The 15,048-nt window shown below is 44.2% G+C and overlaps 1 protein-coding gene across 6 annotated transcripts in view; it reads left to right on the forward strand.

Moving 5' to 3' along the window:
* Nucleotides 1-7,889: 7,889 nt before the first annotated feature.
* Nucleotides 7,890-15,048, forward strand: part of NCOA3 (nuclear receptor coactivator 3) — a 633,192-nt gene continuing 626,033 nt past the window's right edge. For 5 of the 6 annotated variants that reach the window (XM_086932604.1, XM_086932603.1, XM_086932607.1 and 2 more), the window contains exon 1: nt 7,890-8,013. The gene's annotated coding sequence lies outside the window, so the exon portion shown is untranslated. The remainder of the gene's footprint in view (nt 8,014-15,048) is intronic. The other variant, XM_086932606.1, reaches the window with a different exon arrangement.

Consider the following 15,048-nt stretch of genomic DNA (forward strand, 5'->3'; position numbering starts at 1 on the left):
TGTGCAGTTGGTTGACTTTTTAACTGGATTTTGTGATGAGAAGAGTCCTCATCCCACCCTACGTGATTCTTATATAATGCAGGTGCTTGAGCTACTGCCCATTTTCTGGCATATATATATTTTCTATGTATTGGAATATGATTTGAGAAGGCCGGCATAATCATATCTTCGCCATGAGGGCACTCCCTGACAAACTCTGGGGGCCAATCTTTCTCGGCTAACAGGATGTCATAGCCTTTTGAGAGGTTATCCCAAAACAGACCCCTTACCTTCCTAGTCTTATCTCCCTCTATACCAGAGGTATTCAAACTTTTCCAGGTTGAGCCCCCCCAGCTGAATTCCCCCAGATGTTGGGCCCCCCCACCACTCGACCGAAACCTCGGGAATCCGGCACACCACATGATTGACTGCAACGCGCACACCACGGGCCATATCCGGCAAACAATGCTCAACACAACAAGAGTGCCTAGCAAACTGCAGGCCTGTGAGTGGGTGTGGCGAAACGACAGAGGCGTACCACACAGCTCAAAACACAATCCTCCAAGGCAAAGGAAGTCATCACAACCCTCCCCATCCATCATGTACACCTTGTCATCCACCAACTCCCCCACCATTCATTCCGTCCCTCCATCTGTGCCCCATCCACATCCAAACCCCTTCAACCACTTGCAAACCCATCCACCATCCATCCCTCCATCCATCATCTCACCCATCCATCCCTCCATCCACCCCCTCACCCATCCATCCATCCATCATCCATCCCTTCACCCAATCCATCTACTCTTCCACCCATCCATCCACCCACTCATCCATCCAACCACTCACCCCTTCACCCAAGCTATCCTCCCACTCATCCATCCACTCCTCCATTCATCCATCCACTCTTCCAACCATCCATCCACTCCTCCAACCATCCATCCACTCCTCCACCCATCCATCCACTCACTCATCCATCCAACCACCCACCCTCTCACCCATCCAGCCATCCCCCCACCCACTCATCCATCCACCCAGTCACTCATCCGTCCACCCACTCAACCCCCCACTCATCCATCCCTCCCGCTCTCTACCCTCCCCCCACTCATGCATGCACTCTCTGACCCATCCATCTCCATGCTCCTCTCCTCACCCATCCATGCACACACCTGCCCATCCACTCTGCCAATCATTCATCCATGTCCTCACTCATCTATCCATCCTCCCCCTCTCTCTCCATTCCCCCCTCACCCAGCCACCCATCCCTCCATCCACCCTTCACCCATCCACCTGCTCATCCATCCACGAATCCACTCATGAATCCATCCATTGACCTCTCACCCATCCCTTCACTCCTCCATCCGTCCCCCCGTCCATCCGCACTCCTCAATCACCCATCCATCCCCACATCCACCCCTTCACTCATCCATCCATCCATTCATTCATTCACCCATCAATACATCAATCCATCCATTAGCTCTCTCATGCCATGGACACTAAGGACCCGACCGGCGGTATCAGCTCAATCCTGGATGGCCCGTTGCGGCTGGAGTTGTCCCTCAGCAGCCCAGCACACCAGCCCCTCCTGTACAGCTGCTGCTGGGCCACACACGGAGCGGCAGCCTGTACAATTGCCGCACATCCAGTCCCCTTGCTAAGTAAGTTGTGCCTTACTGAGGTATCGCTCTCTTCTTAAACAATTACCTTTAAATGTTATTAATAGCGCTAGCGCGCCGCCAGTACTGCCGTTCTAATTACTTGTGTTATTTCACGTTAAGAAAGCCTCATCAGTGGACATACAATACAGAAATCGCCAAAAGGGATCCGTCTAGTTAGGGGCCGACAGTTCAATATAGCAGGAACTGAGCCCAGTGGGGAGAGGGCAGTGCAGGGCGTAGTCGGATTCATGACCCTCCATCCGATTCATTGCAGAGGCTGCCTGGAGAGGACTCGGGACACGCTGCCTGAACTAACTGAGTACCGGCGGCATTAAACCAAGAATGATTGCTGTGGAGGGTGGTTCAAGGCATCCTAAGTGCAGAGTCACGCGCAGCCCTGCGGCTGCCTGGCCGAAGATCTGAATACCAAAATATTTTGAAAGTAAACTAGTTACCAGTTGCCACCCCCACCCGAGTAGTGTACCAGGTTAGTGGTGTACTTTCATTTCCAGTGCTGTGCAGTTATTTGAAGAAACTTTTAAAGTTTCTCCTAATGGCTCAAATGTCACTCATAATTGCACTAATATTGTGAAAATGTCACACGCACTGATCTGAAACCTTGGCAGCTATGGAGGGGGCCAATTCACGGAGTCGACAGCTTCAGCTGCAGTGGGAGGCAAGGGGTCTCCTCTGCTAAAGCTGAAAGCTTGTCTGTTTGTTTGCTTCCGCTTTTAGCAGAGGAGACTCCTTGCCTGCACTGCAGCCGAAGCTGTCGACTCCACGAATTGGCCCCCTCCTGGGAGAATCACCCAGACAAAGGAACGGGCATAAAGGGGAGATCGGAGTGGAGCGCGCGCCCCCCCTGGGATGGTGCCGGGCCCCCCCAGGGGGGCGCGCCCCACAGTTTGAAGAACCCTGCTCTATACGCAATGTTATTTCGTATATTTTATGAGGTTCGCTAACTCTGGTATCTGCAGTTTCCACCTGAATGTATTCATTCGTGTCCACTGTCTCCAGATGATTCATCAGGATCTTGTGAGCTATGGTGATTTCTGCTGCACTGTCTAGCATTGTCTGTGCCCACTCTCCGTTTTTCAGCTGTGTCCTCAGTATCCTCGGCATGTTCGATTATTTTAATACTGGCTACCTTCTTTTTTGGAAATTGTAATTTTTTACTTTGAGCAGGTTCCTTGTCTTTGGAATTGACGTGCTCTTCCCTGTGTTATGACCGTCCTCTTCTTTCCGATTTCTGCGAAAAATATCGAGAGGGACGTGTATCAATATCTTGATATCTATCAGGCTTTTTCAAATTATCCCTATTTCTAAGGTTGTATCTTTTTTCAGAGGGCTCCCTTTGGGGAGACTGGTGTTCTCGGCTCTGAGCTCTTTCTCTCCGCTGAGGAGACCTTCCTCTGGACATTGAAACCTTTTTCTTTGGGAGTGGATTGTTTATTTCCATCCCAGCTCTTTTTAGGAGTGTTTAGATTATTTTTAATAAATATCTTTTCAGGATTTTCAAGTAGTTGGGGTTTTACCGGTTTCCCACCCAAACTATCTCTACCTAGTTCTTCATAGGATTTTTCTATGATTCTGGCAAGCTCAATTGGTTGATCTGTTATATCTGTTTTTTTCAATTTTTGGTGGATCGCCACAGATGCTGCTTCTCCTTTTATGTTGGCTAATAATATAGCTGAGACCTGCTTGAAGTCTTTCAGTAATTTCATACCAAGGGTTAAAGCAGGTTCTGGACCGTATTCATTCTGAATTTGTTTTAGCACATCTGGTATTACCGCCAGAGAGGGAACACCATGTGTTTTGTGTAAATGGAAGCAAAGACTGTGCCCCAAGTGTCACAGTCCTCCACATTTGGTGCGACCCCCATTGGAAGGCAGATGGTCAGAATTCTGTGTTTCTCAATAGGGGTAGTATTTGGGAATACTGCCTCTATTTGAGTTATTTTCTGTGCTAGCCAGAATGGAATTTCTTCCCGTTTTGCGGGTGTTTTTCCCAGACATGATTGTATGTTCTGTGGTGTAATTTTATTTGTGTTCCCCTGATGAGGGGTCAGCTGTGGAATATTAACAGCTGGTTGGACTGTTGCAGTCCGCATTACATATTGGACTAACTGTCTGTGAATTTTAATTAGTAATTTTAGCTGGGCTAAAAGTTCCTTGTCTGACATTTTATCAATGTCAGGATGTGGTGTGTAGCTGGCTAGAACCGGCCACGTTGCTCCTGGTCTACCTAGTGGACCGAGCCTGGTGATGTGATCATTATGTTTTAGGGCGCCTTTAAACCAGAGCAGGTGCTCTTGGTAATTTAGTGGGATTTCAATATCCTCGAAAGGAGTATATTCTTCCGAAGGTTCCTCTGTTTTGTAATAGTGGAATTCGTGTGTTGTAGCGTTTGTCGCTGGAAAGTTTATCCATGTATAGAATACCTCTGTCTGCCGATATTCGTGTGCCTCTATCACGAAAATGACTGTACCACCTCGTGATGACAGTCCGTTTTCTATAAGTTTTAGAGTTATAGTTTCTCTTATGTTTTTCAGGATGATAATTGCACCCGGTTCATAAAACCCTGTAACATCGAAACCCCGTTGATTCCCATCTACTGCGGCTTCACCGGTTTCGTTGTTATCGCCATTTTCTGACATTGTTTTAATAAAAGTTTGCAGAGCAGGTTTACAAGGAAACAAAAGATTAGGTGCACAATATTTTGGAACACTGTATCCTTCAACGTTGACTAAACCAGAAACTCTACATAGGAATCTTTTCCTACTAAGTTCCGGCGGATTTTAACCTTTCACCCACTCCAGACGTCTATTGGAGTATTTACGGGAGAAAAGGGTCTGCGTGAAAAAGCACGACTGAGTTACTCTAACGTCTTGGGTTAGTTTTATCGCCTTACCAAACGTTGGGCACCATGTAGTGTAGTTCCTATTTTCCCTATAGGCCCTGCGCATTGGAATAACATAAACAGCAGTGTAGATGTAGGACTGAGGTCATCTAGGTCTCTACTGACTATGTTAGACTTAATTTAGGTTTGCGCCAGCTAGCTCGGAGGTCACTGAATACTTTCTTGACTGAATAGGAAGTGATCAGCTTCCCTGGCTCAGACAGGAAGGGATTCAGCTTCCGACAACCGCATAAACATGACAACTTTGCTCCCTCAGAATAAGAGTCAATCTCTAGAGTCGTGTGAAACAATAGACAGCTATTTCACTCAGTCAGATGTGCATTCTTAGTTTCACCAGAGTGCAAAGAATAGAGAGACAGGCGTTTTCAATAAAAGGTATTATTTATTGAGCAGTCTTCCTTCTCATGCAAGAGAAATGAATTGCCACAATTGCAATACTTAATGCAAAGTAAAGTACGTACAGTAAAAGGAGTATTCTGAAATAATACTGTAAAAGAATTGATATGGTTTCTTAGCCATAAGACACTTTAAAATGGATAAAATATATATACATATATACATAGGCTAACGTGCTCAACTGGTGCTTCTAAAATACGCCTACCCCGGTGTACCTGACCTAAGCCTAATATGTGGGAAGGAGTAAGTAAGTAGCAGTTTAAGTTAAGTAGGTTTTTGCCAAGAATCTGACTCAAGAATTCTCTCTAAGGGTTTAGTCAGCACTGTACCTTGGGAATAGAATGTAGGAGGTCTGGTATCTCTCTCTCAGGACTCGATATCCCAGTCACCCGCAAGGGTAGGCTGGAAACGCCGGAGCTGGATTTTCTCGGCAGGAGAAAAGACAGCGTCTTTCTCAGCGCGTCAAAGAGGAGGGGTAGCGTCCGTGGGCTCTCTGCGTCTGCTGGGCTCTCGGCAAGTAGATTAGCTGCTCTGCTCCCGAAACCACCACCGTGTGTTTGCTTAAGGCAACGTTGGTATATTTATACCTGAAAGGTGCCGAGTTTGACGTAAGGTTTGGACATAAGACGTCAATAAAGATGTCACTAAGAACTGGCCGTTCTTACAGTGCTCGCAGGAGTTCTATTACAAATCAAAACAAAGCAAGCGGGGATTTCCCAGGTTGCTGGAGGTTTGGTGTGTTGAAAGAACTTGTTGTGCTTTCTAGGAATCTAAGGAAGTAGCGTTTGCCATGCCTTGGGCTGCAAGGGCGATTTACTGAAATATGGATCTGTTTCTTTTGCCATTATAGGGGTATTTATTGATTATAGCCGCGTAAGGGCAGAAAATGGTAATATTAATTCAGGTTCCTAGATAAAAACACTACAAACCCTGCTTTTGAGCATACTGCGTCAAATGGCGCTTCAAAGGATTAATGGCACGCACAAGTGCCGTATTCACGGAGCGCTGCACACCTTGGTCTAAAGCCTCTACCAAATCATGTTCCAAAGAGCCAGAGGCATCCTCCTCATCGTAGTATTCATCATCATCGTAATAATCCTCCATGATTACACAGTATATAAAGGTAATGCCCACAAGATGACGAAAAATATTTGTGGCCAAAGGCACAATGCAGGGGGAGTGATAAAAACCCCACAGCAAGCCAGCAAGACAGGCAAAACCTGCACAGTAAATAATTAAATGTGGAGGGAGGGCTTGCTGCCAAAGAAAAAATGCACTCTAGGCAAAGCCTATACTAAATTTTACAGCCCAATGCTATTCAGAGAGCAAGAGGCGTCAAAGGGGTTAAGTCCTGAGGATGTGGGCTCTGCTGTAACAAAGACGACCTGCAACACTCCCGGCGCTGTGGAAACAAAGTAACCAAGTCGGGAAATGGCCGCCGCGCATGCGCGGTAACGGCCGCCTCGAGACAAAGAGAAAAGCTTGCGCACAGCGCGCTAGTCTCCCTAACCTCGGTCTCCCGCTCCACAAACTAAAGGAAAACGCGGGAGACAAGCGCCCGGTTTAAAGGGAGGTGCACCCACGCTCCCTGCAGCAGCGCACGCAGAAGCGGCGAGAAAAATGAACACGGCAACAAAGAACGAGCCGGCAGTAGATAAACAAAAGCGCGTGAGACGCGAAAGGCAGCGCGAGTTGAAGTGCTAAGCAAAGCAATGCATTAAAGCAGTATACAAGCATGAAATGGAAACACAACAACAGATAAGAAGTCAAAAGCACTTAACTGGCTGCGGAGCGGCAAAGAAAGAGGAAGAGAGACTGTCTATATGGCCTTTTATACTGTAGTCTCTATGGTTGTTACCCTGGTGTTCATGGGTACTGGGGTACTGTAGTTTTTTACTGTTTTATTGGCTGCTGAGCATTTCTATAATAAAGAAATGAGAAAGCATAACCGGAGCCTCCTGTCCTGACATAGAATTTGCCTCCATGCCAGGTGGTCGCCCTAGCACTGTGTGGTACTTATGACAATTGTCTCTTTGAAACCACATGCACCCCAAAATTATACTTACTGACAAGAAAGCTACTTATATGAAAGGGTTAAACAATTAGAAAATTCTGTTAGATTGACTGTTTTTCAGACTGACAGAAAAAATAACAGGAAATAATTTAGTTTATTAAATGAAACACTATTTTCGTAAAATGCAGAAAGGTGAGATTCGCAGTTCGTATTAATTCATAATAAAGTCGTCTGTCTTTCTACAACTCAGTAATACTCCCTTCTGGTGAAACCTCGGAAAACAGTTCCCCCGAAGTCAGAATGTCTTTCTTTCATAATGTAAAACATATTGCCGCCGACCCTGTTAAGTTCAAGTTAGGGACACAGGGAGGTACGGGGACCTCGGAACGTAACATTGAAATATTATGCGTATCAAGTGTTTTGGCCAGCAACACTTTACCAAAATTGCCCGTGTTTGTAACAATATCACGTAAAGGATCATTACTAGAGCGTCAAACGTATACACTTGTCATGAAGATATTAGGTGAGTGTGTGCGAAATCCCTGACACCAGCACTTACAGCAGGTCAAACACCCTTACTGACTTCAGACAGATCTTTCAAGATCAAGATTGCTTGTTAGCCACCTTGGATTGTTTGACAAACATTTACACATAAATAGGCGTGAAAGTTAAGACGTGCGTGGTTCTGTTGGTTGTTTAATTTTCACCCCTCAAGAGCGACTAAAAACAAACCTGCTTTTTAACAAAACAAAAAAATCTGTGGGGTTCATTGTCTCTGTTGTTTCAAGCGCTCAACACATGGAACTCTGGGACCTGTGGTTTGCCATTGTCGATTGTGTAATTGGCAAGGCCATCTCTGCGTACAGGGTTCAGACTTCAGTTCCCATGGACACTTGCGGTAGTTTCGGGCAGACGGGGCCTCTGCCGCTTGTTCACTGGGAGTGTTTTCTCCTATTTGAATAAACAGCGAAAGGAAAATGGCGGCGAGTTTGGCGAGAAAATAAAGGGAGGAGAAGGAGCTGCTGCTGCGCTCGGGACATCGCACTACCCGTGAGTTGATTTATATTTTCTATTTGTTTTTTTTTTCTTGTGGTGAGCCAAGAGCTGCTGCCGGTCGACCCTCTGTTTTCGCAGGTGATGCCGGCGAAGATGTTCTTGCCATGAAAGTTTATTTTTCCTTCCTGGATGGTACTTCGAAACCTGCTCCTCCACTTAGACACGTTTCTTTCAAATAAGACAGTTTCCATATCCCCATGTCATTCTTTCGTCAAAGTTGGGCTACATTATTTTTTTCTTACTACAATCATGGCAAAAAAAAAAATGTTCCTCCTACACAGTTAAAAAAACTTTTAAGGACTAAAAAAAACCTCTCGCTTTACCTTTAAGAAAGTTTGGTATTGAATATGTTTACGGCAGTAAAACTTGTGTTTTTTTTTTTAATTGTAATGCCTAGCTTCCCGTTAGGGGTGGAAATCGTAGTATCTTAAACCGCGACTCAGTGCCTTATGAGAGCGGCACCATCCCATTGAAATATCAGCAAATGTCTGTGTTTTAAACGTCGTTTGTATGTACAAGGCTGAACATGTTATTTGCAGAGGTGGAAAGGTCGTAGACTGGACTGTGGGGTGTGTAAATGGTGCATGCACTGAATGTGGTAAATATTGTCAGTAACTATCTGCCTGGCATCATGTCGGTCTCCCCATGATCTCTGCCCTTGCTGTACTATCTCTTTTTGTTGTGCAAAAGATGTTGCAGTTATCTTGCCTTTCCCCTTTAAAACGAGCAGCTCTGCAGTAGCGGGCTGGAGTGGGGAGTTGGAGCAGGTTGCCTCATCCGGACCTACCACCATGTCCCCGATTTGAACTCTGCTGGTGTTGGCAGCTAAGCTTCTTTGCATTCCTTTGAGAGGAAAAAAAAGAAACCGAACGCCGGGCCTTTAAAATAAAATGGAATTCACTCCAGTTCTCGCGGCGGCTTTAATGCGTGATCCCATGCCTGCTGAAAGGTGAATGATCACTTGGATGGCCGTACCTTTTGAATTTGACCATTATTGTGTGTTTTACGTGGAGTTGTCTGGCGTTGATATGCATTCAGCAGCTCATATAACTGATCAATTGACGGCGAGATCGGAGCAGCTTGACAGCAACTCTCCCGTGTCTCTTCGTAACAAAATAACCCTGGCGTTTTTTAAAAATTTTTTTAATTTCATTTTTAGTCGTATTGGCTGTGTTTGTTTGTGGCATCATGTTGATTTATTATGCTTTTGCACAATGCCCACCCATATTTCACCATTAATTATACTGAAAAAGCGGTAAAAAAAGGCAACATGCTTGAAGTTGAGAAAAGGCTGAGCATTTATGGACGAGCTGTGTATTTATACCTGGGTTATTGTAGTTATTGTATACTGCTTGTCCTTTCCGTAATTACCTAGATCAACCCGAAAGCGTTTTGCTTATTGCCCTGTCTCGCGTCTTCCACAGGGAAACACAACCCCCCTAACCTGGATGGCAGCGACCCCATGATTGTATTCATTGTTTGGGTGATATGAGACCTGGTAACGTGGAAAACGACATTTGACACCAGCCTGGCTACCACTGGGGGTTTGTTTCACGTCCTGCATGTAAATGAGCAGTGTTCGGGGTTGCTATGGACCCAGTGATTGGCCGATCGGGGGTATTTTGTGTCGCATTGTTGATGGCAGAGCAGCTTGATTGACTACTGACACCGATATCATCCCGAGGAATGTCGGCGACACTGGCAAGCGTCTTAAAACGTAGAGATGCTGTTGAAAATATTGTGACCGAAGTTTGTGGTGTGCCACGTTAGAATAGTGAAATATGCCACATAATTAACATATTCACGACTTTACGTAGGTCATTGTGCTGCTTAATTTGCGCTGTTTATTTAATCTGTGTGTATTAGGGTTACAACGTATGTTATCAAAAGCACCAGTTTCTGCAAGTACAGCAGAATGTCACAATGATTGAAAAAATAATTCTAAATTCTATATGTCTCTTCCAGGCACTACGACGCACAGCGCGGTAACCTGCGCTTGCCTGATTTCGTTATTTTGTGTATTTACGTCTGGGCTTCTCTCAATTTTAGTTGCACAATAATAAATGTTCAAATTTTAGTGGCACATAATGTAAACGCCTTTTCAGCTGTTCGAAATCTGGTGCAGGAGGTTGGCCAATGTTATGTACGAGTGGTGAACAAGTTTCTGGCACGTGACCTTGGTGAAATGAAAAGCTTGCTTAAGCAGGCATGGTTTCCTTTGGCAAGTGGCGGATAACTAAGCAGCCAGAGCTTCCTTTTGTTGCTAGGCTGTTGACCTTACAAGTCGCTTGTACCTGTTCGCGTACATTGTGTGTACTTTAATAGCATTGATTCCTTTATCTTTTTTACTTGCTGAATTTTTCCAAAAGTTTTTTTTTTTTACACATGTACAGTAGCCTAATTAATTGTAATCTAATACACTGTTGTTATACTTCAAAGTAAAGCTGAACAGTCTGCCTTTGCCTTAATTCCACCCCAACCCTGCTGGGCTGTAAAAGTAGGTTTTCATTGAATTTTTCACGGCAGTAGTATATGTTTCTGATATCAAGTGCAGTATAAGAGGTAAATAACGTTTGGAATACGGTGACCAATTACATTAAAATATCTCTGGTTACTCTTTGCGTAAATAAGATGTTCTATAATGAGTTTTTTTGGGCCCCGGGGACGACCTTAATGGAGTCTTTATGTACTGCTTCTCACCTGAGGACAAGATTGACCTGTGTTCTAGGCAGGCCAGTAGGGCTGAAGTGGCTGCACCATCCTGTACCCCAGATACCTTGTACCTCCAACTCGAATATTGTAATTGCATTTATATAGTGTGGACTACAGGCCTTGAAACGCTTTTCGACGATTAGCACGCTATTCTGTGAACCCAAAAAGAATTGGTGGTGACTTAGTATAGGGAGATATGAAATTAATTTGAGCGATGGACAGGAGTCTGAATTAAAAAGGATTGTGGAGGGATAGAAGAGAGAAGGTTCTAGAAAGTGTTTATTTGGATCTCATATCAGTAGGAGGAGGTTTGGGATGAGTTAAGGAGAGATGTAGGGAAGAGTCTCTTGAAGGGGATTAGGGAGAGGTGAGGTATCGGATGAGCCTAGGATGGATACATGAGGGAAGGGTTTAGAAAGGCTTGTCTGGGAGATCCGAGGTTTGGGATGATGCAAGGAGGGGGTAGAGGAGGGAAGAGTAGTCTAGAAAGTTTATTTTTTATTTTTTTTTAAGATCGTAGTTGTAGAATGGTATTTAGGATGAGTCCGAGAGTGGACTTAGAGGATAAATAGAGAGTGGTATTGGGTGAGAAATAGGATAGTGCATTGGGGGGAGTAGTGAAATGAGTTTTGAGATGAGTTACGGAGTGGAGATAGAGGATATATCGAGAGATTTGTAGGGTCAAATAAAGTGTAGTGCATTGGAGGTGCTGAATTAGGAGTAAAGTAAAAAATATAAAGATACATAAGCACATGGAAGGTATATGTATAGGGAAGGTAATCGATCTAGATTTAAGTTGTTTTTAACCCCTTCACTGCGGCTGCTATTCCGCCGCAGTGCTAAGGGGGCGGGGGGGCCGTGCGGCGCGCCCATGCTGGTGACGGAACCGCTCCATCACCAGCCGTGGTTGCGCTGTGCTCATGACGGAGCGGCCCCGCCCGCTCAATGGAACGCTTAGCGCAGAATCCGCGTGAGCAGCCGTGACGGAACCGCTCCGTCGTCAGGACAGCGCGACCGCGGCTAAGGACAGAGTGGTTCCGTCACCAGCAGGGGAGGGGTTAATATCAATTTCAAGTATTTTAAGCTAGTGTATTTGTTTAATGTTTTTTTCTTTTAATAATTCAACAGCGAAGCAATTGTAGATGACTAGTTATGATAAAAGTTTTATATACGTTATTATATACATTTATCCAAAGGAATAGACCTATCTAGATACATACATATAACCCGCATAAATGCTTAGATGTACAGGGATTTTCTGTACATTTATGTTTGAATATGGTAGTTATGTGGGGAAGAACCAACTCTTGAGTAGTCTTCTGACGATAGTTATCCGTGGATCTTATGTTTGGGGGTAATGCATTACATAGTTTGTCTGCTTGTACAGAGAAGGTTGTGCCACCTATGTTTTCTTTCTTGTATGGGGGGGATTTTGAGGCGAGATGCCAATCTAAAGCAGAGGTTCCTTTGTTGAATGTATTTGGTGATTTTATTCCTGATGAAGACAGGCCCAGTTCCATGTATCGTATTGTGGGTGATACAAAGCTACTTGAATGTGGATGTCCTGGCAACCTGTAACCAATGTAGAGCCTTCAGGATGGGTAAATGTGGGCTTGGGACTTTACATGTAGGAGTAGTCTGACAGAGTTCAGAATCCCTAGTAGTCTTTTTTCATAGTTTTTCAAGATGATCCGTTGTAGAGGCTATTGGTGTAGCCAAGTTTAGACGGTACAAAGCAATAGTACCCTGGACCTTGTGTGGAAATCCCAGTTGAGGGAAGATGTGTTGCAGAGTTTTTTTAATTGTAATCAAGCTTGACCGTGCTCGTTTGTCCACTTGAACATTTATTGATAGTTTGGAGTCCTTGGTAATTCCGAGTTTTCTTACTTCCTTAGATACTTTAGGCGGTGTTCCCTGGACGTTAGGCCAGGCGGTGAGTGGGTCATAATTGTTTCCAATCGCCACATGATTAGGGTATGTCTGTTGTCCAAGCCTGGCAGGTTCCTGTAAGCTTTTAGATATTTTCGGTAGACTTGGAAATTATCAAGGTTCACCAGGAAGTGAGCATGGACATGAAACAAATGGCTGGCTACAAGTTGCTCATTGGCTCAGTGTAGGTGGTTTGATAACCTCACAATCTCATTCCATGAAAGAAGGTGCCCTCGTTCTTGGATTGTAGCTCAGCTGAGGAACTCTATTTCCTTACATCCGCCTCTGTCCTAATCCATAGTGTAGCCTGCCTTTTCGGGTCTGGCGTTAACCACACCTCCCCACACTCAACATTCCAGTAACCACACCTCCCCTAACACTCAACATTCCAGTAATCCTTCTGCATAGCACACCAATGTTTTTCAATTGTGCTAAAATTATATGTACAAGGTACTAATCAGAACTTTCAGACAGTCCTCTTCATTGGTCTGTTATCTTGTCATTCATGTTTTTCGTCTGCCCTCTATAGCAGTGGTTCTTAACTCATGGTCTGCGGACCTCTGGAGGTCTTCGAAGCCTTCCCAGAGGGTCTGTGACTGCTCAGAAAATTCAATAATATTAGCATATTAATAAAGAGTATATAAATAAAGAAGCACAATATGAAATTACATTTTTTAACCCTTACTGTAATTTTAAAGGAATTTGAATTTGGCGACTGAAAATTAATTTAGGATTCTCAAAGTGATTTGTGGGAACAGTGCAGGTGCATCATTCACAATATTATATAGTATGTACCGTGAGTGGGCTCATTGATTTTAGAAAAGCTCCAACCTTCCCTTTAATTCACAAACAAAAATAAAATACAAAAAATAATTTTAAAGTATTTCATCATCTGTGTATTTGTTTGAATGCTCTTTCTGTAAATTTGAGTATTGTTTTGCAGTTTAAATCATCAAAAATGCTTAGCTGGGGTCCTCGCCTAACAATAATGACTCGGTGTGTGCTCCCTGGATTCCAGTCAAGATTCAATGGGTGTTCCAGTAATAATTAATTGGTAGTCCACAGAAGTCGAAAGGTTAAGAAACACTGCTCTACATCATAGAGCAGCCCACTTCAGCCATTAGCTCTGTTCACTTTGATCAACAGGATTCTACCCTTTCTGAAGTAACACATCCACACTCAAAGTAGTTAACATAAATGCCAGAGACTGCTGTGGCAAAGTGTGCCTTTTGAGGCAATACAATATTTTGTTGTTGTTGTTAATTTTATTTAAGGCTCAGCAGCTTCCCCAATAATTACGTTATGCAACAAACATGACAGAACAGTAAAAAAAGTGATGGAGCCAAAACCTGGCTTCCAACTCCATGCCTGTTGACTTTGCCAAAGCTTGTTCTGTTAGGCTCTCATAGCTGGCGGTTACTAGAGGACCCATTTTACTGCAATTCTGGCAATGTAATTTTAGGATATTAAAAAGGATTTGCAGCAAAGTTGCACTGTGAACTGGATTACCCAAGCCCCTGGTTTGCCTCAGTTTACTGCAGATACTCAATACCCAGAGAGTGGCTGCTGGACTACTCCAAACACTGGCTTCTCTCAGTCCTAGATAGCTGGATGCCCTCCACAACTGGCACACCCCTGTACTGATGAAAGCAGTAGCCTCTCCATTCATCTGAAAAAAAGCTGGGCTGCCTTATTTTTTTTCCTTCAATAAAAAAATATTTGAAGTACATTGGCATTATTTACACTTACATATGCAGGCATTTTATACGTAGCATGTACACTTATACATTCCAATTATAGTTCCTGCAATCCATGCATAGAAATATCATAACAGTTCCATGTAAAGTCTTATTCTATAAATAGAGAAACCAATTAAGAACAGTTTACCCCCCCTCCCCACCCACCTATGTGCCAAGATTAACATGGTGCTCTTGTAAACAAATGACTATCAGTGTCCGGCATCGCACCCCAAAGGTATTGGGTAAGTGCACAAAAGAATTTTCCTCAGTGACACATTTTACTAATCTAGGTCTGGCAACCACTAACAATCGCTATTCAATAGAAGAGAACGTGTTTAGGTATACATGTGTGCCAGGGGTGGATCACGACGAGTGACTATCCTCTTTGATGGTACCCTTAAATTGCTCCAGGAGCATTTTCCAAGCAAGGCATATGAAATATTTTCTCAGGCCTGCCCGTTCCTCCCAATGTAGCAGTGTGTTCTCATCTTGGCCCCACAAGACCACCAATTAAGCCCAAGTAGCAATGGTATGAGCAAAGTTTTTTTCCCTTGCATTGTGATATATCGCTTAGCCAGGAGCAAGGCGAGGTCCAGTAACTTAACCGCTGATCTCTGTAGGATGGGGCGAGAGAAGAGACGCAGGAGCA

This window comes from Lissotriton vulgaris, chromosome 7 (assembly GCF_964263255.1).
Source record: "Lissotriton vulgaris chromosome 7, aLisVul1.2, whole genome shotgun sequence".
Classification (NCBI taxonomy): Eukaryota; Metazoa; Chordata; class Amphibia; order Caudata; family Salamandridae; genus Lissotriton; species Lissotriton vulgaris.